General features: G+C 51.4%; 1 protein-coding gene across 1 annotated transcript in view; it reads left to right on the top strand.

The window, feature by feature from the left end:
* The window catches only part of C18H16orf95 (chromosome 18 C16orf95 homolog), a 453,505-nt gene that overhangs the window by 382,207 nt on the left and 46,179 nt on the right, over positions 1 to 25,119 (top strand). Inside the window, exon 1 of the transcript XR_010837980.1 lies at positions 20,288 to 20,360. The gene's annotated coding sequence lies outside the window, so the exon portion shown is untranslated. Of the gene's footprint in view, positions 20,361 to 25,119 lie in introns of the transcript that reaches the window.

Raw genomic sequence — 25,119 nt, 5'->3', positions numbered from 1 at the left:
ATTTCAGTAGAAGGAAGTGGACACGTGATGCTCTGAGATTCGCTTCTCCCTCTGCTAATACCCTTCTCTCTTACCGACCCCCCGAGAGCTTTACTGAGAGATCATTTGACATCCCAAAATTGTATATATTCTAAGGCAGGGGTCCCCAGACCCCAGGCCGCACAGCAGGAGGCGAGCAGTGGGCCAGCGAGCGAAGCTTCATCCACTGCTCCCCGTTGCTCCCCGTGACTCACGTTACCGCCTGAATCGTCTCCTACCCCACCCCGAGTCTGTGGAAAAATTGTCTTCCATGAAGCTGGTCCCTGGTGCCAAAAGGGTTGGGGACCACTGTTCTAGGGGCACAACTTGACGTTTTGATCTGTGCACACACGGTGAAAGTTCTTCCTTCTTCCTTTTCTTGTTCTACATGATGGTCTGAAAGGTTTTTGTGTGGAGGAGCAAGAAGCGGAGAGAGATCAGGGACATGATGCACGTGATTCCGTCCAAGTGTATCGTATTGGCTTAGAAAATAGAGGGCAAAATTGCCGTCCTCCGCCTTGCCTGCTAGTGGGCAGGAAAGCCCCTGGCTCCTCAGACCCTCGCCTCAGCGTGTCTGCTTCCTCGACTGCACTTTGCTGCCCACCGTGGCATCTGGCTTACAGAACCCCCGACTCAGTGATCAAGCTGACACCTTGCTCTGTCGCGTTTCCCACACCGCGTGTAAACTGTGTGCATACAGCCATGCGCCGATGGAGAAGGGGCGAGGAGCTTGATGCAAAGGGGTGTTGTCAAGATGAAAACCAAAATAGGCCACGTAGAACACAAGTTTTATGTTCACTGAGTGAGAGACAGCGTGTCGTCTGTAGGACGGCCACCAACTCCTGAATGTTCCCTCCAGCTAAACATCCCGGAGCCCTCGGTGACGGTGGTGCTGACGATAACAGTGACGGCAGCAAGGGAGACAGACCCGTGGGGGTCCAGGGGACACCCCGGCAGCGTCAGTGCTGACTTGTGTGCACGTCTTCTTCACAGACTGTCCTGGAAAGTGAGGCCAGTAGATGTGGTTCGGTGCCCATTCCTCCAAGTAACCAACTTGACTCAGAGAGCATTCGATTTGGTAGGAGCTCTCAGGATCTTCTGGTCCAACCCCCCCTTTGGATGTCGGTATTTTCGGATGAGAAAATACCGGAAGTCTGGGAGGAAAGCTCCATGTGTTTCTGTTCCTGCCCGAGACTACAGGTGTTCAGAACTTTTTCTCTCTGACCGACAGGAAGGGCGGTCCTTGGGTTTGGCCAACCAAATGAACTCTTCAGTGATGTGGTCTTCATCCTCCCCTGACCTGCTCTGTGCTGCGCAGGGTTGAGGCTCAGCACCCCTGCGTTGAGCTGCCCTTTGCCAGAGCATTACGTGGGCCAGCCCCTGTGCCTCCTGGGCCATCAAGGACCCACCTCCAGGGGCACCCCCATGGCGGCTGGGGCAGGTGCTGTGCCTCACGGGGAGCATCTGGGCTTACAGGCCCAGGTTCTCATTTCTGAGCGACCAGATCGTTGAACAGAAACAACTACCTACTTTGTGCATATTTCTTTCCTTTTGGGGGATCCGTGGGGGAAGAATTGGTGTTGGAGATGCAGTCAAAGACGCTGCCAAAACAATCAGAAGCCGTCTGAAGGAAACGAGAGCCAAATGCCAGCATCCAAAGCAGCAGCCAAGATTTAGGAAGCTTAAAGCCCTAACTTGCCTTGATTTAGAACCCTTCCCGGCTGACATTTAATATGCAACTTGCCTGGTTGGCAGGCTTCTCGCAGTGTTTGCGGGAGGCTTAGTGGATTGGAATAGCGCTGACCTCATCTGCATCGGCACTCTTCGGCTCTGGCGCCACCTCTGAGCTCAGAGCAGCTCTGTTTGTGTGACTCCACACCCCCACGCGGGACTTGGAAAGCCCGGTGTTTATTCCGGGGAAGGAAAAGGTTGGTCTTGGTGTGGGGGTTCAGGCCCACCCAGGGAGATAGATCTGCGCAGACCGCAGAGCAACCATTGGTCTTATTGTGAAAAAGACACGTGGTAGAGTTAGGCCCACCAGAAAGCAGATGTCGGACCATGGGATGCAAGTTCTGGGGAATTAGGCTCCATGTGTCGATACCGCTCAGAATGATGAGAGCTGTCCAAAACGGAACACCCTGGTTAGACAACTGGTCTGTCTGTCCGCCGTGGGAGTTGTTCAGCAAGTTTAGAGGACGGTTTGGTTGAGGATGTTGTTGAAGAGTTTCAAACCCTGGAGAGGGAGGAGGTGGACTGGGTTAAAACTTGGGTCCGAGAGTCGATCAGTCAACAAGGATATGGCAGTGTCACTGGCTTCTGTTTAAGGGTCTCTGGCGTATAGGAACACCTCACTTAACTGGGGTTTCAAATATCAGGCACTCTTAACTAGCTGGAAAAGAACCAAGAATGAGCAAGAAAATACAAAATGACTCTGAAAACTCTGAAGGGATGCTGTAGAGTTCACGCCTTTCATTGGTAGAAGAGCACCTAGGGGTCTCACGTATGACCTGATGACTCCTACTTCAGACACAGTGTTCGTTCTTACAGACGTGTTTGTCTGATTCCCCAGCTGTAGCCACTAGAGAAAAATGCATTAAGGACATCGGGGGAGAATATTCTCATTTTTAATACATTAATAACAAGGAATACATGTGGATAGTGGGTCACTAAGGGGGAAACCAAAATAACAAAATGGAGAGAAGTGCTTGTCAGTGTGGCAATTTGAGGCCAGTTAATGAGAGGGCAGACGGCTGTACAGACTTGAGGAGCACTTGAAGAAGGGCCAGGCTACGGTTACCAATCAGAAGTTAAATCATGTTCCGTGGTTTGTGTGAAATAAGACAGAATGATATACAACATGGTTTACAGAGATTTGTAGTAAAAGGTTGAAAGGTAGACAATTACCTGGAAATTTGCAATATGTGTGGCAGACATATGATTAAGATTCATATTATAAAATAACATCAATGTATCAGTATGAAACATATAAACAACTAAAATAGAAAAATGGGCAAAGGACAGGGCATAAACAGACATTTCTCGAAAGTACTGTATGTTGTTTTTGGCTAATTTACATGTAAAATATGGCCAATGTTATTAGCAATCAAATGCAGGCACACATTTCAAAACGAGACCTTATTTTTGTCTGCCAGATTGTCCAAGATTTTAAAAAAGCCCAAATGTTCCAAGCCGGTCAGAATGCCGGGAAGAAAGTCCTCTCAAACATGGCTGGTATGCGTTTTGGAGAAGCCAGTTAGGCCCTTTGGATGAAATTGTTATTTATCCATTTATCAAATTTATCTAGAAATTCCATTCCCAGCAACTGACCCCTTAAAAAAGAGTATGAAGGTCTGTGTGCAAGGATATACATCAAACTTCGAAGTATAAAAAATTAGCAGTAGTCCGAAGTGCATTAATAGGGGGTGAGACAAGAACATTACGGAATGTTCATGTGGTGAAGTATTATGGAAACATCTAAATATGAGATATCTTTGTAAATTGATGTGCTGTGAATAATATATGGTGAATGAAATGTATAGTTAATGAAAAAAGGAAGTTGTAGAACCGTATGTGAAATACGATCCTTTTAAGGCGTAAAGATGGTAGTATTATTATTTAAACCATGTTCATACCAAACCATGGAGCTACTCTCAGTTCTCGGAAAGCAAGTTTCTCTCCAGAAACAGGGCCAGGGTAGGGACGGTCTTCCAGCTTTTTTAAAAAATAAAAAAAACTTGGTTTGACTCGACAGTGGAGCAAACGCCGCTTGGCCTCTTCACCTCCGAGTGATTGTACAACATTATTCCTTTTGCTGTTGTTTTCAGCTCATCTAATTAGTTGTTTCTTTCGTGCCGGGCGCTCTGCTGGGTCTTCACAAAGATTCTCGAATTTAATCTTCACTACCGCCCTCTGAGGTTGTGCTTCCTGATCCGAGGCTCAGAGCTATTAAGTAACTTGCCTTAGGTCACCAGTTAATAAGTGGCTTAACCAGGATTCAAACCGAGGTCCATCTGCCTTAAGAATCTGGGCTCTCTGCCGTTCATTCATTCCTTCATTCATTCACTGATCAGATATTTATTGAGGATTTTTTTGAGCCTTTTGCTGCGCCTTTTTGTTTGAAGCCGTGATTCGGGTCGGGAAGTGTATATACAGAAGCTCGTCTAGAGCGCACAGGAAGGCGTTGGCCCCTCTGCGAGTAATTCGCAAGGACAAAGCATGAAGACTGTTTCTCCAGCATCAGACATAGCATCCCCAGGCTGGAGCTGTCACGCCTTTGCGCTATCCATTTCCGAAGGGAGGAAACGTCCTCCTAGGATTTAAAACAATTAGGAAATGGAAACCCAAACTGGAGGGACCCCAGGGGATGCTGGGATCAGTAAGACGTAAGACAAGTGGAAATACAATAGTGAGACTGATCTTGGAAGAATAGCAAAGCGTCATTCCCACTCAAGCCTGGAAGCCCAGGTCAGGCTTTGGGGTGGGGAGCTGGGGGAAGAGGAGGTGGAGAGAGTGGAGACGGGATTAGGAGGTCTGGGGGTGGAGCGGCGGGACGGGGGTGTGGGGTGGCTCGGGGCTCTACTTGCAGACCCGGCCGACAGGAGATTCCATGCTCTCCACCAGGGAGGAGGCTGCTGAACACGGTACCCGGAGACCGTGGTGGTGGACTAGCTTGGCCTTCACCCAGAGCAGCCCTGTGTTGGAGCTCCCTGAGGCATGGGTGGCCTCTTCCCCCAGGCTCCCTGGGAGCTCTGAGAGGGCCTGGTGCCCAGGTGCCCCCTCTAAGCCATCCTGGCTGGGCCGGTCTGGGAGGGGTCGGAGTCTCTTTCCTTCTTTACTTTCTGTAATGATCTCCAGGTTAATTCTAAGGTGCATCCCGGGTAGAAGCGACTCTGAAATACAGCTCTTTTTATTTTATTTTATTATTTTTTATTTATTTATTTATTTTTCCGGTACGCGGGCCTCTCACTCTTGTGGCCTCTCCCGTCGCGGAGCACAGGCTCCGGACGCGCAGGCTCAGCGGCCATGGCTCACAGGCCCAGCCGCTCCGCGGCACGTGGGATCTTCCCGGACCGGGGCACGAACCCGCGTCCCCTGCATCGGCAGGCGGACTCTCAACCACTGCGCCGCCAGGGAAGCCCTACAGCTCTTTTTAAATACGATTATGCGTTCGCCCATTTCCCCTTCTTAGGAGTGCAGACTTCCTTGGTTTTTGTAAGTGGGGTGCCACTGGGGACCCCTGTATGATAATGAGGGCGGTGGCTGGGCCCTGGAGACGCCGCCCAGGTTTGCTGTGTGGTCTTAGCTGAGTCCCTTGGCTCCTTGGCCCCCAGTTCCCTTTCAGGAGAACCCTGTCTAAATCCCTATCCCTGGCACCCCGCCCGCTGCCAGCACCGGTAGCAACAGATACTTGTGGAATGAACGCGTGAGCAAATGCAAGGGTTATTTCAAGTAACTGAACTTAATCCTGGAAAGGCACCCTCCCTACCTGCTTTAATCCATTATGGCTCTAAATCCAGACTTCTTAGAAACTAGAAAACCAAGCCCCTCACATTTCACAGGGTGGTAGGTTAGAAGATGGGATGGTGCTGCTGCCATATTTTCAAAATTTTATTTCATTTGCCAAAACCTTAACATTTACAACCTTGGAAACTACCTTTTCACCGTTGGCTTGGACCATCACCACCCCGCCCACGCGCACTTAACTCGTATTAAACCAGCACAAAGCGGCAGGCATCTCAGAAAGGTCAGCCTTCAGCCCAACCGACCTTTTTCTGTTTTGCAGTTTTGCAAGAAGGGACCTGGGGCTTGACCAAGTCACAAACTGTCTGATTTGCGCTTTTCCCCACTAATTAAATTCAAACCATTAATCAGATGAGAGACTGTTTTCTTTTTGCCTTTGACCTCAAGTCGATTTGCTCTTCGCATCTGTCACCCTGGAAACTTTACCCTGTGGGACAGGGCTGGCTCCAGCTTTTGAAGTTGGCAGGGAAAAGATAAGGCCAAGGAGACCAACCAGATTTGCTTTATGCAAAGTTACTGTGAGGGGCTCCTGGAAAGCCATCCACATAGACACGCGACTCCCACAGCCAAAGAGACGGCGTGTTACTGTTCCGGGGTCAGTTGTTGTCATGTTATGTGCCCGAGGAGGTGTGTGATTTGTCTTTCAAAAGCTTGTTACTCTGCACTGCACACCCCACTCTTTCCTACCGGGATTGGTTTACTGGCTGTTCTGCCTGCAAAACAAAAAAATCCTGGGCAGATTTCAGTAGCTGTTTGTTACTCACTTAAAGATCAAGTTCTGCAAGGTAAACTGGGGATGACAACTGAAAAATAAACACTGACCATGTGCAGGGCGCCTCTATTTTGCTGAAAGGTGACCCTGGCCCAAGGGTTTCAGACGAAGTGGAGGTTACACTGTGTCCCACCGAAAAGAGAGAAAAAAAAAAAAATCTAGAACTAAAGTCGGCCTCTGGGATTTGAACCCGGGGACTGGGGAGAGTTCAGGGCACAAGCCACTGCTCTGTAATGAGCCACGGTGTCTGGTTTCCAGAATGTCCTGGTTATCAACCGCAGGGGCTTAGGTGGATTAACATCTGAGCGCTGAGGCCGAGGCGGGTCCTATTACTTGGGCTGCTTTGTTTGCTCATGTGAATTGTATCACACCCGCTGCACAGCAAGAAGTTGCTAGAGCTGAACCCAGTGGGACGTGTTTCCATCCCAGGGCTGAGGTGACGGCTCTGGTGAGCCCTGCTCCGTATTCCGGGGCGATCGGACCCCACCATAGTTCTGCGTCTTTTAAATTCATGTGGGTTTCGAGTTTGAGCCTCTCTAGCGGGACATGCCGTTAGCCTATTAAACCAGGTAACTGATGGTTTTCTCCTAACGAGAGCTTCGCTCTGATAAACCTGGTGATTTTGAAAGTGGAGACACCCTTCATCACAGCCCTTCCTTGAACAACACGCTATCGGAGGTGCTGACATGTGGCCCCTGACCTTACGGGGTCATCTCTAATGTACCCTTTTTTTTTTTTTTGTGGTCCCACGTATCAAATGAACAGATACAAGTTTGGGACATTTTGAGGGAGAGATGCTCGTTGGATAAGAAGATCTCACGGAAGCGCTCAGGCTTAAACGAACATCGATCTCAGTGGGAGCTTTATAAATGCACAGGGGCTGAGACCCTGCCAGAGATTTGAATGGACCCACCATTCGTGCACCGGCCCTGTGTCACCTTCTTCACCGGGCGAGCTGGAGGCCGAGCTTTAGATCAGTGCCACCGAAGAGCCCAGTGTCGAGACCATGAAGCCATCTGGTCAAGTCTTGTGAGTGAATGAATAAAGCTGCCTTGGAGACGGGACCAAGTACTGGAACTCCAAGGTCGAGGGTGGGTGGACCAGCCAACTGCGGGACTGGAGACCATCTACACGGTCCAGTCACGGGCAGACTCCTCGCAAGTCATAAAGAAAACCACACCTCGTGGCTTCATACTCCACTTGCGCTTAGAGGGGGGCAAGGAGGGCCTCCTGGCACGCGGCACAGATTGGGCACAGGTCTGGGGTGGGATGCTCCCTGGCCCAGCCAGAAGGCAGTGGGCACACCTGTATTTTGCCCAGCACCAAAGGCCACCCCTTTATGGGAGAAGAAGGTTTTGGTCAATGCGTTCAGAGAAGTCACTGTCATTTCCTGTGACTTTAGTCCAGGAGTCTTCAGCTGCTGCAGGAATACTTTGCTGGCCCTCGCTGTTTTAAAACTGAGGACGTCTCATGTGTAAATCCACACAGCCTGATGCTCTTGATAAACTCCGAAGATCTGGCCACAGCGGGCCGCGTTCCCCTCTGGAAGCAAGAGCGCGGAGCCCGGCTGTGGCGTCCACTTTGGGCAAGCCCTGCGCCCTCAGCTGGCCAGGTCCTCGCTCTTCCTGTGGCCGGTCCCCATGCGCCTCCCTAGGCCACACCACCTGCCTGGCCCCCGTACGCCACTGGGTCTGCAGGGCTTGATGCAGCTGGGGAAACTGGTCCGCTGTGACGTGTTCACAACTCATGTGGAGGAAAGTCATCCACAGTTGAAATTCCTTGCAGGGGGACTGGGTCAGGTCACGGATGGAGGAAGCCGAGAGCCAGTCACAGGTTAACAAGCCTCGTGCTCTAGAGAGGGTACATAAATATACCCGAGAGGGGACCTGAACTCCCCCCACCTATCTGATGCGGCTCTAATTGTGAGCAATCGGTGTTCCCTTACGCCTCTGCTTTCTTTGTAACAGAGACGGGCTCAGGTTCTCATTCCGAGTGACCCTTTATTCCAACTGCTCATCCACGGGGTCCCTGACTTCCTGCGGTGAGAATTTAGGGGCTTTTGGTGTTGGGAACATCCTATTTTCTTTCTTCCCTAACCCAGCTCCGTTTATTTTAAATCACCAGGCATCCCCGTACCTTTGAAAGCTGTTCTTACTGCATCTGTATCACTAAGCAAAGTCATAATATTACCCAAATCCTGAGACACGCTTTTTATTTTATTTGTTTGTGCCTTTGTAAGAAATGAGCCCTTACAGGAGGACGTTCTGTGGTGACTGGGTTCTGTCCTCGCTGGCCTTTTCACATGCGTCATGGATAATTGTCCGTAGAGTTGCGAGCTGGTGATTGGTTTAAATCGCACACCGTGCCCTCTGACCTCTGACACTGTGAGCATGTTGTGGGCCAGAGTGAGTTCACCACACCCCTCGCCCCCGCTGCCCTGAAGTCTGAGCTGGATTAAGCGTCTGAAGCATGACTTCTTTCTTTCTTTTTTTTTTTTTTTTGCGATACGCGGGCCTCTCACTGCTGTGGCCTCTCCCGTTGCGGAGCACAGGCTCCGGACGCGCAGGCTCAGCGGCCACGGCTCACGGGCCCAGCCGCTCCGCGGCACGTGGGATCTTCCCGGACCGGGGCACGAACCCACGTCCCCTGCATCGGCACGCAGACTCTCAACCGCCGTGCCACCAGGGAAGCCCCTGAAGCATGACTTCTTACAGAGAACACGGCCCTGGGTCCAAGCAGGTGCTGGACCCTCTGGTGTGTACCTGGCCCGAATCTGCCTAATCAGATAAGTTTGGCCACTTACACAGTGAGTCACAGTGGAGAATGACAAGGAAGAGAGACACCTTCGGGGCCTCCCTGGTGGCGCAGTGGTTAAGAATCCGCCTGCCAGTGCAGGGGACACAGGTTCCAGCCCTGGTCCGGGAAGATCCCGCATGCCGCGGAGCAACTAAGCCCGTGCGCCACAACAACCGAGCCTGTGCTCTAGAGCCCGCGTGCCACACCTACTGAAGCCCGCGCGCCCTAGAGCCCGTCCGCGCTCTGCAACAAGAGAAGCGACCGCGATGAGAAGCCCGCGATCACAACGAAGAGCAGCCCCCGCTCGCGGCAACTAGAGAAAGCGCGCGCGCAGCAACGAGGACCCAATGCAGCCCAAAATAAATAAATAAATAAATGTTTTTAAAAAGTAAAGGAGGGACACCTTCTCCCTTAGGTCTCCCCGCCGGGTCTCTCAGCCTAGGGACGTGTGCCGTGGCACCAGGATGAGGAGAAGTGTGGGTGTCAGGGCCGGGGGCCGGCGGTGACAGCCGACGAGCACAGGGTCTTTGCAGGCGATGAAACTGCTTGGGTGCTGGACCGAGGTGATGGGTACTCGCAGCTGTGAATGTACTTCACGCCACTGAACGGCACCCCTTTAAATGGTCAGAGGGCGAATTTTGCTAAGTGTATTTTACCCCAGTAACACAAACAGCGATGGGGAGGGGACAGAAGCTATTCAGTGAGAAGAAATTTTTAAAAGGAAACATGACCATTGGTAACCTCAGGGAGAGAACGAGAGTGTGGGTCTCTCTCCTTCCTCATGGGGCATAATTATACATGCCTGTCTCACGAGCACACACACACATGTACTCACACACCCACCCCCATGCACACACACACCACATCTGTAACCCCAGCCAACCAGCATGCTTGTCACAGTAGTGCGGACATGCCGGTGTGACCTCGGGCCCAGCCATTTCTTCTCCTGAAAACAGAGACCAAGGCTCCCCCCAGGATTCAGTAAAAACACGCGCCCAGGTCCAGGGGTCCCAACGTCGGGGTCCTAAACTTTGTGCTGCATAAAGGGAGAGTGAGCCGCCATGTTGAGGCCATCCCGGTTTTCCAAAGCCCTTTTAGGGAGCCCAGACAAGATCAAGCCCAGGGAACTTCTCAGAGCCTCCCTAGCCGCCTTCCCGTCATTAATTAGCCGGGTGTGTTGATTTCCCCCCAATGCTGCGGTTGCAGATGATAACTGTGCCCAGGGCTGGGTCTGACGCAGCCCCCCGCAGAGCAGAGCCATGCACGGGAGGCCTCTGCGTGCCGGGGCAGGGATGCCACTGGGGAAGGCCGGCTTGGGCTTCAGATGCAGGGAACATGGCATTGGCCGCACGCCTGCCGTCTCTGGTCTGGCACGGTGGGACCCAGTGAGACCCAACCAAACCCTGCGTATTGTTTGCGGGGGCCCCATAACAAAGAACCACAGACCGAGTGTCTTACAACAGCAGACTATTGTCTGGCTGTCCTGGAAGTCTGGAATCAAGGTGTCGGCAGACCGAACTCCCTCTGCCACCTGTACGGGGCCTTCCTTGACGCTCTGTGCCTCTGTCTTCTCATAAGGACCCCAGCCGTGTCCGGTTAGGGCCCGCCCTACTCCATCTTGATCTTACCTCTGATTACATCTGTGATGACGATTTCCAAGGAAGGCCACACTCTGAAGCCCCTGGCATCAGGACTTCAATGTATCTCTTCCAGGGGACACATTTCAGCCCGTAACAGCCAGCAGTCAGCCCCTCCACACCCCAGCCCGTCTGGGAACCTCTTGGTGCCTCCTGAAATCCGCAATGACTATTTGCTCCCGAGCATCGTGGCTCTCCACAGGGACCTCTCCAAAGCCCTGGCTTTCACGGTTTAAAGGAAGCCTGACATTGCGGCCATGGTTTTAATTAAAGGTTGATGGGCCATGTCATGACATCATCAATAAAACCAGCAAAATAAAAAGAAATAACTTAATAAGAGGCGTGGGAGGGCAGCCCAGGATTTGTCATGAAATTGCATTATGTAGCAATAAAACGCCATTTTAGAGAACACTGGCAGGGTTGGGGCTGCCCGGGGCTATCCTTTGTTTACGGAGAACTTCCACTCCTGCTCGCCGACTTTCTGCGGCGCCTCCAGCCCAGACAGTGCCCCCGACTGTGGAATCTGATTTGCTCCCAAGTTGGGTGAACTGAGCAGGTTAATTCCAAACCACTGGGTCTGAGTCAAGTTCTTTTCTGGAAATCGTGCACCGAAATTACCGGCACCCTCGCGCAGCGGGGGCCATGGTGTGATGATATCTCTGTGTGTCACTGTGCCGCCTGCCTGGGCAACCAGCCTGAGACTCCAGAACAGAAGCCAGAGGGGATTCCAGGGTTTAGAATTAGGCTCAGCCTTAAAAAATGGGGTTGGCGATGTCCCTGGCTGGATTCATCCATGGCTGTCATTTCCCTCAAGGTCGCGGATAAACAGAAGTTTTGTAATATTTTTCTTTTTTTTTTTTTTTTTGCGGTACGCGGGCCTCTCACTGTTGTGGCCTCTCCCATTGCGGAGCACAGGCTCCGGACGCGCAGGCCTAGCGGCCATGGCTCACGGGCTTAGTTGCTCCGCGGCATGTGGGATCCTCCCGGACCAGGGCACGAACCCGTGTCTCCTGCATCGGCAGGCGGACTCTCAACCACTGCGCCACCAGGGAAGCCCTGTAATATTTTTCAATTCCACGTCCCTGTCTTCACGGTTTAGAAAATTTGCTTTCTTGGGAACTAGAAAGATTGGGGGAATCATATGACATTCTGGGAGTAGCCATTTAGGAGGAACACCGATTAGCAAGGGACAAGTGTTGACACCACGGGGAGGCAGGTGAACGCGGCGCTGCCCTTCCCCGCAGGCTGTGCCCTGGTGTGTGTTTCACCAAAGCACCAGGCCAAGGGGGCTGGAGCCAGCTTGGGTCCGGCTGACCATGCCGTGAACCGCTGCGACTGCTTCTAGCAGAGCGGTGACTTTTTGCAATGTTCCCACCCAGCGGGGGTGCCCCTACCTAATTCACACAAAGATGCCTTATAGGCCAGCATCGCTCTGGTCAGAAGAGTTTGACCATCAAATACAAAAGGAGGGTGGACACGCCACTTTCCAGTTGAACTCATGCACGCGTTCATTCCACAGTGTTTTTCTGAGCATCTGTTACTGCACTGGGAAGTCTGCTATCTGAGGGGAGGAGGGCAGGAAGGAGCAGGGCCCTTCTGGATCTCAGAGGACACCATTTGAACCAATGGGTAGACCGTACGTGGAGGCTGATTGCAGGTGGAAAACACACGCACCAGGATGCCTCTTGGAGAGGCAGTTTAGAATCATCTAGAAAGAAGAAGCTGTGTACATTTCACTCCAGGCGTATCCCCTGGAGAAACCCGGGTCCAGGTGCACAAGACGGTCCGTGCCAGCATGGTCATCAGGTGCCCCAGCTGGAAACAACACATATATGTAAGAACAATCACACCCGTGGGTGACGGTGGTGCCATCTTATAAAAATGATGGTGAATGTCTGAAGAGGAACTCGTGAACACGGTGGCAAAAGCAAAGCAAGCAAGTCACCAATACACAGCCACTAAGATGGTGCTCCGTAGAGTTCACACGCAGCAGGGCTCCCTTACACGTTCACGGCTGGACACGCGTGCGCTACGTGCGGAGAAGGGCAGGGACGGCGCTCGTGGAGGCTGGGGCCGTGGGCAGCTCTGGAGCAAGGAGCTGCCCCAAGGAATGAGTGGGGAAATGCAGACTGAGCCCTCACCAGCTGGGAGCCTCTAGCAGTTGCGGACGCAGGACAGACACGGGGGCCGGTGATGTGGCAGGAACGTCTGAGGCTGCCCTCTTGGCTCTTCACACAAGGGAGGGCCTCTGGCCAGCCTGGTCAGGGGCAGGCAGAGCCGTGACTCAGAGCATCCTTCTCCGCTGCTTGGCCTGGAAAAGGAAAATGTGAGGCCATTTCTAGGGAATCTGCTGCTTCCAGACCTAGGCTGCATCATTCCCACCTCCAAAAAGAAGGAGGTGAGGCAGGGGCCACGGCAGGTGGGAGGAGCTGATGTCCCATTTGGGGCAAAGGGGCTTGGAGAGGTGGCAGGGCTGTGGCGGACGCACCCCTTCTCCAGGGGTAAACCACGCTGCTCCCTTTGCGTCCCGACAGCCCAGGTGAACCTGCTGTCTGGACCAGCTCATGAGGTCTTGCACTGGATGAGCCCCTCCTCCCCCCGGAAGTCTTTCCTGGTGTGTCAGAGGAGGTGGATTTGCCCGTATAGGCCGAGTCTGCTGCTCCTGAGATACCCATCTTGCCAGAGTCCCCAGCCAGGCCCCCCACCGTGGTGCTCAGGAGCAGGTGGTACACGAAACAGACGGCACCCTGAGCCCCTGGAGCCCCCACTGTCGTGAGCTGTCAGCGTTGTGTGAACCCCAGAATACCTTCTCTCGCCGACCCTTCATCCCGCCTAAACCCACTCTTATTTTGGTCATTGAGGTCCTGAAGCGTCCAATTAGAAATAAACAGCCCCACGGTGGAGTCACGGCCACCATCTCGCCAACGTAATTCAAAATAATGGTTGATATTTACCCAAAGTCCACGGCACGCCAGCCCCTCTGCAGTGTGCTTTATGTACACCAGCTGATTTGATCCTTAAAAACCCCTACGATATTGGCACTGCTGTATCCCCCATGTAAAGGATGAGGAAACCGAGGCACCGGGCAGTCAGGGAATCTGCTCTTGGACACAGCTGGGATTGGAACCCAAGTCTTCTGGCTCTAGAGTCTGAGCTTTGAGCCATTACACTGTCATCCTGGTTTGCTTTAATGGGTCCAGTGTGGTAGCCATGGTAGCTACTAGCCATGTATGGCCGTTGAAATGTAAATACATTAAAATCAAACCAATGAAAATTCAGTTCCTTGGTTGCACTAGCTAGTTTAGGTCCAGGGGCCGGGGTGTATTCTCTGAGGTGGTGACATTGGAGTGATGGCTGGATGGCGGAAACGAGCCGCTTTTGTGAATCGCCACGGGAAGAGTGCGTGCATGACTGATCGGCATATTCCAAAAACCCCAGCTGGAAAGGTTCTGGTGGTGGAGAAACAGAAGAATGGGCCCCGAGACCAGGGCAGGGCTGCTTTAGGGTCAGGCCGTGGAGATGGACAGGACCAAACCCCAGAGGGTGTGTGGGCCGCGGTGAGGAAATTCCCATCTGCTCCACGTGCAAAGCTTGTTGCATTAATGCCTCCAGTCACAGATTCGTGGGAAATATTGGCAGTGTTAATGCTTTTCCGGGTTCCCAGTCCAAACGGGATCACTTAGACTTGCTTTAGATGAACACGCAATAAAAAATGCTGCAGAAAAGATGCTCCCCGCCCTTCCTGGTGGGTTCTCTCTTGAAGGGAGTGAACTGCATTCGTCGTTTCCACACCCTACCTGAACTTGGCCTTTTCTCCCAGCTGTTTCTCCTCTGGATGCAGCGATGTCCACCAGGTCTGGATCTGAGGAGCTGGACTCAGTTTCCAAAGCAAAGAGACACACAGAGACGACAGCAGAGATGTCTGTCTCAACACAGGCAGGAGCTGCGCAGGGGTCGGGTGAGATGCAGATGGCTGGGTGGACGTGAGGTGGGCTGACTGCACCCTGTACATTGAGAGCATTTGCTTTCCCACGCAGGAACCCCGTCTGGAAGGACCCTTGAGGGAGTGATGGCTGCACGCGTCTCCTCCAGGGGAGGCTGGGTGACCAGAGACAGTGGTGGCAGGGGAGTCGTTTTTCACTGAAAACCCTTTTGTACCTTGTACATTTTGTTCCGGGTTCATGTGTTAGCCATTCGGAACGCGTGCAAATACCCAATAATTTCTGTGTGTTAATCTTGTATCCTGCTACCTTGCTAAACTCATTTATCAGTTCTGGTAGTTTTTGTGTGGAGTCTTTAGGGTTTTCTATAAATAGTATCATGTCATCTGCATATAATGACACATTCACCTCTTCCCTTCCAATTTGGATATCTTCTATTTCTTTTTCTTGTCCGATTGCTGTAGCAAGGACTTCTAATACTCTGTTGAATAGAAGAGGTGAGAGTGGGCATCCTTGGCTTGTCCCAGATTTTAGCAGGAAAGCCTTCAGATTTTCATCATTGAGTATTATGTTGGCTGTGAGTTTGTCATAAATAGCTTTTATTACGTTGAGATATGTTCCCTCTATACCCACTTTGGTAAGAGTTTTTATCATGATGGGATGTTGAATTTTGTCAAATGCTTTTTCGGCATCTGTTGAGATGATCATGTGTTTTTTGTCTTTTCTTTTGTTTATGTGGCGCATCACATTGATTTGCGTATGTTGAACCATCCTTGTGAACTTGGATGAAACCCACTTGGTCATGGTGTGTGAGCTTTTTCATGTGTTTGCTAATATTTTGTTGAGAATTTTTGCATCTATGTTCCTCAAAGATATTGGCGTGTAATTTTCTTTTCTGGTGGTATCTTTGTCTGGTTTTGGTATCGGGGGTAGACAACAAAATAGTTTTAAGTAGAAGCCGATGACTATCTCTCATGAGGTCCAACTCTATGGGAACATGGCATTTCACAAGGATTCATTGTTTCGTGGTGAGATCGTATAATCGTATAGAACCTTGGGTCTAAAGAAGAATGTTAGAGATTTGGCCCAACCCCCATGTCACAGACAAATAGACAGATCCAGACAAGTCGGATGTGCTCCTGAGGCCACACAGCTGGTTTGGAGCACAAATGGGATTAACATCCAGGCCTTTTGTCACCAGCCTCTGTTCCTGGAAGATGCTCTAATAGGCCAGATGCTCTCCCTGGAACTTTCCATTTCTAAGTTTCTAGAATCCTGTAATGAAAAAAGAAAACATAGCCCCTGTAATGGCTTCCACGTTTTCAGAAAGAAAAATGGAGATTTATAATCTGACCAGGGTCTGTGGGCGATTTCTACATGCAAGAATCTGGCGGACAATGTTCTCTGATGGATGAGGTGGTGATGTTTGGGGCCGTGTGCATGGTTTATGGCAAGACTGGGGAATTGGGAGATTTTTTTGGCAAATCCCAAACATAGCCATATATGGAGGATTTTATGCAAAATAGCTGACTAGGATCTAATGCTGTAATTAATGGAATGAATACAAAATGCTTTTGTAATTTGTTATTATTGAGCCTTGCTTATGTCGCAGTTACCTTGTGTCAGGAACCGTTCTGAGCACTTCACAAAAATTAATCTGTGCAATATGAGCCCTGTATCATGGTAATTTCAAGTGAATTTTGGAGTCATGTAGACATACATTTAAATACCGGTTCTGCCATTTTTATTAATTATGTGACCAAAGTCAAGTTACTTGACCTCTCTGAGCCTCTGCTTTATTCGTCCATAAAATGGGGACGTTCATTACTAACTGTCTCACAGACTTGCAAGAAGTGAGGCAAGCTCTTTGTTTGAACCGTATAAAGTATTGACTTCCGACCTGTTTTCATTTACAAAACTGGCAGTTTCATATGGTTCAAATATATAAAGAGCTTAGCCGAACGCCAGCACTTGGAAAGCACTGAATAAATAATAGCTTTTTTTTTCAACTTTATCTTGAGAGGAGCTAAAATACAAGAACCCCTTCTGCCTAGAAGACTCTGCATTGCTATATGCATTTTCCTTAAGTGCTTTGATGGACCCTTTTGCCCCAAATTATTCTTCAGTAGGACTCACTGAAATAACTGACAGGCTTTCACTGAGATCCAGCCTGTGAAAGAAAGGCAATTTTGATGGTGATTTTTGAGTTTCCATAAGCTCTCCTTTCCAGTGGCTTCAGCTCAGGTTGAATAAGGCTGCTCCGGGGCAGTTTAGGTCGTGAATCAGGAACGGAGAGCCCCCGAGGCGGGCTCCTGGTGATGCAAATTCCTCAGCCCCGTGTCGCCCTTGCAAGGTGGGGGGTCCCATCACAGCCCTTTGACAAATGCACAGCTCCTGGGCCAGGGAACCACGGGAGGTGAGATTCACATGGGCTAATTATATCAGAAGATAGATACCCTCCCCAGAGGGAGACCCTTTCTAGTCCCTTTCCTGCCAAAAACACCATAGCAACCAACATGGAAATGCCATTCTGTCCCTCAGATGTCAGCGCCTTTCTCCGGGAGAGAGAGCAGATGTGAGTGCAGATTGCGACCTCCTACCCGAATGGAGAGGTGGCCCACATGCCGGGGTCACGCTGCTCACTTCAAGGGAAAAGTGGCAAAGAGCATTGACATTTGGGGGCTCAGGGGGAAACCAAAATTATGGCTTCAGGAGCTCAGTGACCACTGGTCAGGAGTGAAATCAGAAGCCATCCATTCCTGCAGAAAAGAGCCACGGCCCCGCCGTGCCGTGAATTCTCAGCACCATTTTCAACACCAGCTATGTTTTTACTTGTGTTTAGAGTAGCGTTACGGGCCTAAATCATCACCACTACATTGTGTAATTATCCACTCAGTGTGTCACCCACGTCGAGGATGGTATGAGGAACGTTTAGTGGGTAGAATTCCTACGGGTTTATATTTGAGAGTCCCGTGTGCCAGCGCAGTCACCCTGGGTGATTGCATTGCTCTCTGATGCAGTAATGGCCAAACACTGGGGTAGGGACCAGGTCAACACACATCCCGCCGGTCACGGGGAAGCCTGAAATGTCTGTGCACTCAGCTGCCACCGCCCACGTCCCCACCAGCCGCTTGCTGACTCCAGTGTTATAGAGCCTCGACCACACGGTGCCCCCACCATGTGGCAACCCTTACCTGCTTTACACATAAGCATCATAGTTGTGAAAGAGAGTTTCCAGGAAAACAGATGCTTGATTACATCATAAAGATAGAGCCTAAAACACACATTCGACCACTGATGACACAAAACATTTCATTTTTACCCTGTGGAAATCAGAACACCCTATACAATACTCTCCACGTGTAAATAATCAGTATAACTTTAGAGAAGGTTGAAAAGGAACCTGGTTCAAAGCTCCTTGAAGATCTGATTCGAAGGCTGTGCTGGGAAAATACAAGATGAGTCTGGAGCGTCACAGCCCTAACGCTAAGTAAGAGGAGCGGTCGCCGCCCGGCCAAAGGCTCAGGGACAGCCAGAACCTCTCCTGCGAGAGCGACCAGAACAGGGGGCTCCTCTGTGGGGGGAACGACCTGGGTGGGGACACAGGACAGCCTTTAGGGCTGGTGGGCGTCTGGCTCTCAAGCTGGGTCGTGGTTATGCAGGCACGTCTGCTTCGCAAAGTGTATCAGACTTAATAAGCTTTGTGCCCTTAACCCTGTGTCTGTTATCCTTCACTCAAAAATCCCCCCAAAGAGGGACGCTCTTGTCTTAACAGTTGCAATAACTGCACTGCTGGCCACTCCGCCCCACGGCCAAGCTTTGGGACCAGCTGGGCCTGAGTTCACTGACTAACCTAAGTCTCTGCCCAGGCCCCTGGGCTGGTGATCGGGGTCGGGGTGGAGAGCCACGGGAGTGAAGTCACGCCCCCAGCCCCCTGCCGCCCCGCTCCTTCCTCCCCTGCGTGAGCCGCTGGCCCGTGAATGTCTCTGGACCACGAGGTCCCTTAACCCCCCGCAGGGAAGGGGTTTGCTGCCCCCCGTCAAGCCCGCCCTTGGCGTCAGAGGCCAGGAATGTTCAGCTACTCCAAGACCCACCTCTACAGTGCATGGGCTACGTTGGCCTGGGCCCCCGATGGCCCAAGCCCCTCACTTGTCATTGTCACTCATGAGTTCAGGAAACGTGCTGCGGGATCTTTCCTCTCCCGACAAAAATGCCTCAGACCTCCGTGGGCCTCCGTGCCCGCCCCCGGGAGGCCTCTCGGCAGCTCGTAGGCACGCGGCTGTCACTCCTGCCCCGTACAGCTGGGGCCATATTTCAAATAGCAATTAATTGACGACAAGTAGCAATTAACGGGCCGCATTCCTCGTTCGGTGAAGCACACGGTTCTGGGCTCCTCGCGCTGGGGACGGGCCACGCTCGTGTTTTCTTTTAATCTGGTTTGAAAGAGGAGCGCTCTCTGGGCGGCGGGGACAGAGCCGGGTCCCCTGTGAGCTCATCGGTGTGGCATGAGCGGCCTCGCCGTGCTCAGATATGAAAAGTCAACCGTCACAGCCCTGCAGGGGCCTCGGGGGCGCGGGCGAGGAGCCTAATGAGCCGTGGTCCCAATTTATTAAAAGTCATAAATATTCTCCTTGGAGGCCGGGGGCAGCTTCTGGCTGCTGTGTGTACATGTGTGCGTACGTGCGTGCGTGTACACGTGTGCACGTGTATGTGGGGGGCGGACTGATTTCCTTTCTCTTTGTTTTTTGAATCTTTGAATTTTATTTTTGTTTTTATACAGCAGGTTCTTATTAGTTATCCATTTAACACGTATTAGTGTCTACACGTCAGTCCCAGCCTCTGTGGGACTGATTTTCAACGGGTGTGACGGAGCAGGCCGACCTCACTTGGAAGCAGGGCTTTGGCTGTGGTCCAGGTTGAAGTGCGCGTCCCAGCATGTCCCTCGAGGAGGCCTCTCACCTTGCTGATGACACAGTGTCATAAAGCGGCTGTATGTCCTCGTCACTCGCTTGGCCCAATATTTGCTAGGTTCCTGCTGGATTCTCAACCCTGTTCTCAACGCAGGAAATAAAAATGGGCCAGACACGGCCCTCTTCGTCAAGGAGTTTACAGTCTCCCTGGGGAGAATGACAGGGACATTTGACATGTGGGGACAGAATGATTACATAATAACAGCAATAACAACCAGCATATTAGGGTCACAGAAGAGCGTGGCAATAACCGTAAACATCTGTGATATAGTAATGTATGCATCTCTTGACAAACACATTCAATACCAAGACGTCAACTGTGGGCTTCCCTGGTGGTGCAGTGGTTGAGAGTCCGCCTGCCGATGCAGGGGACGCGGGTTCGTGCCCCGGTCCGGGAGGATCCCACATGCCGCAGAGTGGCTGGGCCCGTGAGCCGTGGCCGCTGAGCCTGCGCGTCCGGAGCCTGTGCCCCGTAACGGGAGAGGCCACAACGGTGAGAGGCCTGTGTACCTCAAAAAAAAAAAAAAAAAGACGTCAACTGTAATTTCGAGTGAGGATAGACAAAGTTTCGAGGTATCCACAACAACGGAAATGTGATATGAAAATATCTGATTTCTACAGGGGAGAAGTTTCCTTGGTGCTGCTATGCTGCCATCATTTGCTGCCCGCATTCATATCGGAAGCAAAATCTGTGATTCAGCGAGAGGTTAGTACAAATAGTGGTAAAATGTTTTTCCCATCCTGGTTTGTGGACCTCCTGGGTTCCCCGTGGTCCAAGGGTGCAGGTCACGAACCCCTGCTGCAGGAGGTGAGAGCTGCGGTGCGGGAGAGGCCTGGGTCCCTGAGGTGCGCTTTGGAGGGGAGAGCTGCCCGCTGGCCTAAGGAGTGGCGTTCAGCTGGACTCCCTGTCTTTGCTTCTGAGTCCCAAGCAGCCAGCGGAATGGCGGGAAAGCAGCTCTTAAAATCTTAACCGAACGTAACCAGTTCCCAGATTTAAATTCAACCCTGTAGCTAGTGTTCTAGCGCTTCACCGCATTCCAAGCGGGTCTGTGTGTCACATACTCTGTCTCAAGGGAGGAATCAAGGCATCGTCTTAAGATTTGCCAAGGCATGCAATTCCTTGAAAAAGCCTCAAACAGTCCAGGCCAAAGAGTCTTTTTTTCTGTGAGCAGTCTGGAAATCTAACTTTTGACGCTGTCGTTGAAATTGCGTTGAATACAATAGGGATGGAAGGAAGGGAGAGCTAAGAATTTTCAATGGAGCGCCTTTATGCGTTAAGTGCTGTAGGAGGTGCTTTTCACTATCACTATCTCACTGTGCGCTATCTCATGTAGCTGGAAGGCTCTGGCACTGACTCACCACAGAAAAGCATTTCAGTGGATTAGGGTGCAAGTAGCACATATCCAAACTAGTTTAAGCATTAGTTTGAATTTATGGACCCATATAACTGGAGAACCCAGAGATCAGGCGAGCTTCAGGCTCAGTTTGTTCCAGCAGTTGACAGTGCCACCGGACTTGTGCTTCTTTTTTCTCTAGGGCAGCTTCACCTACAGAATGACTTCCCTCGAGGTGGTCAGGTGGCTGCCAACTGCGCCAGATTCCATGCTTCCTTCTTCACCTACAGGAGAGGAGACACGGTGTCCTCCCCACCTCACCCAACCCAAGTCCCGAGATTTGCTCTGATTGGATGGGTTTATGTTGTGGCCCCATTCTTGAATCCATAACAGCGTCAAAGCAGGGGAAGTATGTGATTTTTCCAAACTACCTGGGCCCTGAACAAGTCACAAGACTAGGAGGTTCAGGTTCCTCGCAGGAAGGAAGGAAGGGGGATCACAGATTTTGAGAAGCGGTGAATTACAGCCACTGCAAAAAAAACAAAACAAAAAAACCCCCCAACAACAACTAACAATAACAGCAAACTTCTGATCACCCAACTGCGTGGGTCCAGTCCCATGCTGTGTAACCGTCTCATTCTGTGTGCGCCTTGCAGCCTCTATCTCATTTCAGTCTCAACCCCCCTCAGCTGGAGACACTTAACCTCCCCATTTTGTAGATGAGCACACCGGGACCCGAGAGGTGCGGTGCTCTAAGTGTCTGTGTCTCATCGGCGCCGGGTCTCCTGGGGAGCCAGGTCCAGACGCCTCCCTGGAGGCCCCGCCCACTCTCAGCCTGGGTTTCCCCATCTGTAAAATGAGTTGGGGTGACTTTATCACCCCTAAGGGCCTTCACCATTCTGATGTTCTAGGCTGCTTGAATCTCACCCTTCTTGGGAGTTGAACCCTCGGCGCTCACCCTCTGTGTCGCCTCTAGCGTCCACGACCCCTGGGTCTTGGGCTCCTTGCTGATGACGTAAGGAGGTCAGAGGTCGGAGGAGTGGCTCTGTGAGTAGCTGTGCTCAGGGCACACACAGCATACTTCAGGCATGCCTTCTTGGAGGGCGGGGAGATATCTGCACCCCTTCCCAAGGGTGAGGTGGGGAAGAGACTCCCCATCTCAAGGGAAAAGTTCCTAGTCTGTCGTCCTAGACACGGGGAAGGAAGCCCAGGGGCGAAGCTAGCCTCCCCTGCAGCCTCTCCACACGTGGCAAGGGCTGCATTTTAAATGCGCTTTTTCAGAAGAGCATCAGGTGAAATGGTCACCCAACCGGGGGGCGACCCGGGACCCGGAATAGCCAACCGCAGGCTGCTCTTTCCTTGAGAGCATCTGGGACGTTCAGCTTTGCTGAGACACTGTGTCCCACAGTAACTGGGTCCATCCAACCAAACTGACGCAGGAAACAGGAAAACTCACTCAAAGCCAGGGAACTTCGCTTTCACAGAGTTATAACCACTGAAGATCAGGACAGACATTGGCTTAAGTGGACATTTTCATGGGTCAGTTACAGAAGAACTCGAACACTGATTACGTCAACTCAACTGTCACCAAAGTAGCTGTTTCATTATTTAAAATGTTTCTTGGTTTATAACATTACATAAGTTTCATGTGTGCGGTATTCCATGTGCACTTCTGTCCACACTCAGCGTGCTGGCCGCCAGAAGTCTAGTTTCCTTCCATCCCATACTGTTGACCCCCACCACCCGTTTTGCCCTCCCAGCATTATGCACGATACATGAGACACAGAAACAACCTAAGTGCCCATCGACAGAGAAAGGATAAAGAAGATGTGGTACACATGTACAATGGACTATTACTCAGCCCTAAGAATGATGAAATCTTGCCATTTGCAACAACATGGATGGACCAAAATACCTTTTTAAAAATGGATTCTGGGGGCTTCCCTGGTGGCGCAGTGGTTAAGAATCCGCCTGCCGATGCAGGGGACACGGGTTCGAGCCCCGGTCCGGGAGGATCCCACACTCCGCGGAGCAGCTAAGCCCATGCGCCACAGCTACTGAGCCTGCGCTCTAAAGCCCGGGAGCCACAACTACTGAGCCCACGTGCCACAACTGCTGAAGCCCGTGCGCCTAGAGCCCGTGCTCCGCAGCAAGAGAAGCCACCGCAATGAGAAGCCCACGCACCGCAACAAAGAGCAGCCCCCGCTCACCTCAACTAGAGAAAGCCCGCGCGCAGCAGTGAAGACACAACGCAGCCAAAAAATAAAAATAAAAATAAAAATAAAATGGATTCTGTAGTCAAATGCTCACTCCCTGACCACCTGGCAGTTTGTCCAGGCATGTATGTAACGTGCTTGTCGACCATGAGAGCAGAGTCCGTGGCGTGCTGACTAGTGCTAACGGCCAGTTCTGTGGGCGGAAGCAGTGCTTGCTCATGGCCGTGGTGTAACTGCACTGTCCGTGGCTGACTTCAAGCTACCCATGGGGCCTCACTGGGAACACAGAGTCACCAGGCCTGGAGAGCCCATGCTGGGTGACCCCGGCACACCACTGCCCGGAAGGAGGGTACCATTTTTCATGCAAACTAGGATGCCCTGGAGGGCACAAAGGGGGCGCATTTGGTGACTGCACTGGACAACGGGCACAAACCAGGACACTCCCAGGCAGAGTGGGGGCCTGGCCCCCCTCAGAGAGCAGAGAGACCTGACATCCTCCCAGCTCTCCCATTTTTCCGATGAGGGAGATGAGACTCGAAAGGCAGGATAACTTGCCCAAGATATGGAATATGTTACCTAATATCCCAACTGTTATAGCTTCCTCAAGAGCACCTCAAATGGCAAAAGTGAAGAAAAATAATAGCAGCTGGCTGCACTGGGAGAAAAGCCATAGTGTCCGCTGGATGCAACAGACGCCCAAGGGGGGTCCACTCAGAGTCTTCGGGGAGAATGTGCACTGGCTACACCTTGTGATCCACGGAACTGCTCTTACCCTGACTACTAACCCATCACCTGCCCTCTGAAGGCGGGTGCGCAGCAAAAGCCATTCATGAAGACACGCGCACAGCCTGCCCTGTGATGCGGAGCGGGGGGGACAGCGGCCCGTGGGGGAGGGACCTGGGTCCAGCCTCATCTCTGCCTTGACTGCCTCGGGTCTGCAGGCTCCCTGCTTCTCTCCTCTGCATTTCAGGCTCATTACTTACAATAAGAACATTAGCTTAAAAGATGCATTGTGTTTTGCCCAGAAGGTGATTTTTTTTTTAAAGTAATGCACTTGGGACTTGTGCCCACCAATCCTGAAACTTGCCCACTCCCCGGCGCTCCCGACCCTCTGACGGATTGTCGCGCTTGATTTAATTTCCACCACCGGCACATTTCCTAAACCTGGGCTGCCAGATGTAGCAAATTTAGTGTAAGTTTGTCCCATGTCGTATTTAGGACGTATTTATACTTTAACAAGTACTCTTTTTTAGTCTGAAATTCAAATTTCACTGGGCATCTTTCATCTTATCTGGAAATTTTACAGAGGCGTTTGAGTTTCACACACCTAGACTAGAGTCTCTAAGGCATATTCCAGGTCTAAACGTTCATAAATATCCACTGATTCATTCAACAAGCATTTACTGGTTACCTATGGCATGTGCATTTTTGTCCTCTGGAATATACACTTGAGTCCTTATCTAAGCCCAGAATCTACGTAGTTCAGTCTCAAAAATCCATTGCAGGGCTTCCCTGGTGGCGCAGTGGTTGGGAGTCCGCCTGCCGGTGCAAGGGACGCGGGTTCATGCCCCGGTCCGGGAAGATCCCACGTGCCGCGGAGCGGCTGGGCCCGTGAGCCGTGGCCGCTGAGCCTGCGCGTCCGGAGCCTGTGCTCCACAACGGGAGAGGACACAGCAGTGAGAGGCCCGCGTACCGCAAAAAAAAAAAAAAAAAAAAAAAAATCCATTGCAATCCAAATACACACTATACCAATCAAAAGTAATTTCAGAATAACTCCAATACTTTACTTACTTTTCTTTAAAATCACAAAGGGACTTGGACCTACCATCCCTAACAGCATGCCTAGAAAGACCCTCCTTGTATTCCTTTCCCTGTGTGCCCAGACGCTGCATCAGAGCTGTTTACAGTGAAAGTC

The sequence above is a fragment of the Kogia breviceps genome, chromosome 18 (assembly GCF_026419965.1).
Source record: "Kogia breviceps isolate mKogBre1 chromosome 18, mKogBre1 haplotype 1, whole genome shotgun sequence".
NCBI classification, from domain to species: domain Eukaryota; kingdom Metazoa; phylum Chordata; class Mammalia; order Artiodactyla; family Physeteridae; genus Kogia; species Kogia breviceps.
The sequence above is the reverse complement of the archived record's forward strand: the minus strand, read 5'-3'. Positions and strand labels throughout refer to the sequence as shown.